We start from the raw sequence: 4847 nt of genomic DNA, 5'->3' as shown, positions 1-4847 counted from the left end.
CAACAGCCAATCATATGGCGAGAAAAGAGACAAGGACTGTGGAAAATACGCTGGTCTGAAGTGACAGCTGTCAGTACAGCTGTCTCCTTGGAGACTTAAGAAATGGCCGGCTTGAAATTAGGAGCATATTAAATATTAGGAGCATATTTAATATGCTCCTAATATTTAATATGCTCCTAATTTGAAGCCGGCCATTAAAATGTATTAATGTGTGCCCCGTGGACACGCTTAAAAACGCGCAACTTTCGCGAAGTGATATAATTCAAACCAAAATGGTGGAATAATGCTGTTCGTTTTGTCAACGAAAACAAGACTCTGTTTGCGAAACAAAAATTGCAACAGAATCGCGGCTTGTTTCAAAGCAATGTTACGACGTTGATTCTAGTGAATGCGAAAGGTCTAGCGAAGAGGAATCCGTGTATTAAATAGCGAAGAAGAAGAAATTGAAACGGAAAGCGAGCTGGAGAGTGGGTAGCGAAAGACCAGCGGAAAGCTCCTGCTTCGATGATACTTCAGCAGATGAGAAGAGGAAAATGAAAAAATCGGACAGTACAGGGACGTCGAACTCGTCCACTTGCCGAAAGCCAAAGAAGAAGGCCCATAAGAAATCAACTGACAAAAGGATGAAAATTCTTTCTGGGCAAGAGGATTTATGAGAGAAGAGAAGACCTCGACGTAAAAATAAGGTAGAATCTGTTGACAAATTATCTCGAATGCTAGTACCCGTCCCGAGCAGTTTTTGAAAAACCATTCATAAAATATTCAGTATTTTCCACCAGGATAGCATCAAGAGACAGAAAGGCTACCCTTGCCCATGAGTGGTTGTATTGAAGCTGATTGAAGAAATTTAGCAAATTCCGTGACAATGCGGCTTGAAGAAAACGGTACAACGATGAATACGTGTAAACCAGCAAGAAAAGTGTGCGGATATCGATGGAGTGTCGATGAAATTTTCGTGTTATCATGCACTCACGAAGCAATGTACTATTCAACTGAAATGAAAATGGTAGACAAGACCCTTCTTCGTTCCGAAATGAAAGATCACCCGATCGCGTGAGTGAAGGAGGGCTGTATTTCTTGATGGAAGAATACATGGGTTTTATTGCATTTGCTGATGAATCATTGGCCCCTCCAGTCAACTGTCGAAAGGACATCTCGAAGACGTTCCTCTTCATTTCTCGGCCTTGTGTTTGCATGAAACAGTGAAATCTTTGCTTTATTGAAATCTGCCCTAACTGCTGTTGGAATCAGCACAGAATCGTCAGTTGTTAAAAATGTATACGAACAGTACAATTATTAACCAAAGTATACAGAACAAGGGTGAAAGTTTTTCTCCAAGCAATGAAGGAGAAAGACCCGTTAAAGAAAAACAAAGTTGCTGACATTTATGTATAACTGTGACAAGCTCAAGGGATTTTTGTTAAGATCCAAAAGACAGTAAGAGTATGGAAAATTGGCGTTGAAACATTATTTTCAATGTTTTATTTTTTCCGAGTGCATGAACTGGTGGTATTCTACGAGCCACTTCGATTTGTTCGGGGAGCAGGCAGCATTTCACAAAACTTTGGACGGGCGGTTTGTGAAGGTTGTTATTTCATTACGTAACTGTCAATCAAATGGGAACTTGAGATTTTTGCACCGAACTTAGTGGGAATATGTGGTGAACTAATTTTTGCCATTGCTCTCGGTTGTTGTTTTGAAATGTTTGACTTCATAATGCAAGGAAAAGCAATCCCAAGTTTCGGAGAAAATTATTTAAAGCTGGTTAGAATGGGAAGGACCATCTCAAATAGTACAGGAACTGAGATACCTGAAACAAACCATTGCCAAAATTGTTGATAATTTCGTTTGCAGAGGGATTATTGAAGCCAACAAAAAAGGAAACAAAACTTGGTCACTGTGTACCGACGATTTGAATATTTATATTGAATTCTGTAATCTACCAAGCCCAGCATTATAAATGGCAGTGAAGTCCAAAACAAACTGGCAAAGAGTAACGTTTGTTTACCTGAAATTTTATGTTCTTTGCATGCGCACTTCGAAAAATGTCGGCCTCCAAACGTTATTCGCATGCTCAGTATCGAAACTCATACTCTTAGTCGTTGTCGTCCTCCGATCTAAAGGTCCTTAAAAATGACTCTTCATGAGAATAGACTTTTCCAGTATTTAACAGCTTGCGCAGCTACTGATTCAAGGACATTGCATTTTTGATGAGGTTTCACTGGCAAAAACTGCACTGTGGTCTAACCGATTAAACTTCACCACATTCCCAAAAAGGTCACCACAAATACACAACATCGATTCCTTCTAAATTTTGCCATTTGATTGACAGTTACGTAATGAAATTTTGTGAATTTACTTTGCAAACTGCCTGTCCTGTGAAACACACTGTAATAAATTTGTCACCCAGCCGGCTCACAATGGACAGCATGTTGCATCATGAGTCGTCAGTTACATCACTTGCTACAAGTCTGTTGCAAATTTTTCCACTTAACTATAAATAAATAATTTTAATGTACTGGGTGACATGTATTGCTTGCACGACATTTTATTTGCTGGACACGTATATGTTATTCACTTGCAGGGAAGTCCATATAGGTACTTGAGATCAGACAGAGAGCACAGTTCTTCCCAATGTGGGCAAAGCTGGCTTGCTGAGAAACATTTTTATTTCAGTCTAAACCCTGGTGAAATGGTTGCCAAAAAATTAATGTTGAAATTAGTATTTACCCTAAAAAAGTTTACATGATGGTAATGCCAGTGGTCAAAGATACATGTAAGCAGCCTTGGAACAACTGCAATGTGATGTCTTTACCCTACACCGGATAAAACCAACATTCTCTTCTTTGTGGCGGATCACTGGACAGCCAGTCTAGATTTCTCATATCTGGGATGAATTAAAAGTAATTTTACAATGACTGCAAAAATTCTCGCACGCTCATTGGCTAATTTTTATTGTCAATAAGCGGACAGACACATAAATTTATAATTTATGCAATAATGACGCGATATTGCTCGCGTCAGATTGAAGTTTCTGGCATTTTTGTCTCGCTTTCTTCTTGTGTGTTGACTTAATTTTGAGCCCTCTGCCTTTTTGTTATTGTAAAAAACAAATTGATGTCAGTTTTTCATGCGTCTGTCCTGTTATTGACAATGAATTTCGTCACAACATTGTCCAAGTAGTCTGCGGATCCACTCGGCTATCGCCTCGTGGATCCACAGCTACTTTGACAATGTTATGACGCAATTCGTGATCAATAACAGGACAGACGCATGAAAAACTGACATCAATTTGTTAAATGGATCTGAATTTCTCTAGACCCTGCACATACAGATCCAGTAATAGTTTAAGAAAATATTTGATGAGAATATTGCCCATCTATGCAAGTTAACCTGGCAAGTATTTGTTTTGATGTATATGGAGAAGAATGAAAAGAAAAACACTACTTACAGCTCACAATGTCTCTCAAATTTAAATGAATAGCCAACTTAGGCTACATACTCTGATGACAGTGTTAAAGTGCTTCTGAACAGTTTTCTGGTACCATTCAAGCAAACTGGGAACATCACTTGGTATCCCAATCAGGGTTCCATTTTCAGAGTGCTTGTGGGTGTCAACAATAAATTTTCTTTGGGTGAAGTTCAACACAGCAACTGTATACTCATCAGACACTTGCTTGCAGGTCTTGAACTTCAAACTGTGTATGATGCAACAAGGCTTCCTGTAGGTCTTGATTTTGGCAATAACACTGCTGCTCATCATAGGTGGAAAGCTCCAGCTCATCTTCAGAAATTTCAAAAGCATCCTCTGCATCCAGGTTTACTGCCTGACCTTCAAATGCATTGTCATGTTAAACTACACAAGGTACTTCCATGATAGCCACCAAACTCTGATTGACATAAAGCTCTGCAGAAAGTGTAAACTGGTAAATGGGCAATCCAAAGCAGTTTGCTTCTAGATCTCTTACAGCATCTGCATCAGGGCTGGAGGTGGATGATGAACATACAGTTGCTGTATTCCCAGGGGTATCATTTTGGTTTCTTGTCTGTAGCCCTTGTCAGAGTCAGTGACACATGGTACTCTGTTCTGGCTCTCACATGGGCAAGGCCACTAAGTTCCATACTAGTTGAGTTCTGAGAGGTGTCCTCCTGCTCCAAATAGACCATTTTTGAATTCTCGCAGCTGGGTTGAATCTAGCATTAGCCTCCATTTGTTAGCCTCCAGTTGTTGATCGCTTCAGTGCTGTAACATTATCCGGCTTTTCTAGCAGGGATGGTGAAGTGAAGGTGAGATCACTAGGCTCAACCTTGTTCCCAGGGCGGAGAAAAGCCCTGGGAACGAGGTTACACTAGCCTACCATCAATGTGGCCCATGTTGAGATTCGCTTAGACACCACACATGCGTGTGGATTGAGTTTGTTACTCTGCTCCCAAGAGGTTTTCTCTTGGTACTCTGGTTTTCCCTTCTCGTCATTACCAACATTAAGTTGATTGGATGCGCTTTAGCCTGTGTAGGAAGTGCAAGGGGAGAGGGACGTGAAGTGAGTGACCAAGCCGTGTGGGAAAGGGAACTGGGGAGGGAGCGCGGCTTGGTCAATCGCTTCGCTTCCCTCTCCCCTTGCGCTTGCTACGTAGGCTACAATCTTGGACAGAATAAAATGGAACAGAAATGCCCCCTTCCCCCTAAGTCAAGGATGAAGCTGCGTGAAGGCCAAAACATGCCATATTCCCATGATTGATTTTGGGGGGAGGGGTTGTCTCAATTTTCCATTTAAGGAGGCTCGAAAAGGTTTTCACGTGAGTGCACGCACGTAAGCCACACACGCAATTTGTAAGCTGCTTGTGCC

At 41.0% G+C, this 4847-nt stretch overlaps 1 long non-coding RNA gene across 1 annotated transcript; it reads left to right on the top strand.

The window, feature by feature from the left end:
* The first annotated feature begins 207 nt into the window (after positions 1-207).
* On the top strand, positions 208-2918 carry LOC138038637 (uncharacterized). Its single transcript, XR_011130273.1, has 2 exons — positions 208-686; positions 780-2918. It is a non-coding gene; the product is annotated as an uncharacterized lncRNA (long non-coding RNA).
* The last annotated feature ends 1929 nt before the right edge of the window (positions 2919-4847 follow it).

The sequence above is a fragment of the Montipora capricornis genome, chromosome 2 (assembly GCF_036669925.1).
Source record: "Montipora capricornis isolate CH-2021 chromosome 2, ASM3666992v2, whole genome shotgun sequence".
In the NCBI taxonomy this organism is placed as follows: Eukaryota; Metazoa; Cnidaria; class Anthozoa; order Scleractinia; family Acroporidae; genus Montipora; species Montipora capricornis.
The sequence above is the reverse complement of the archived record's forward strand: the minus strand, read 5'-3'. Positions and strand labels throughout refer to the sequence as shown.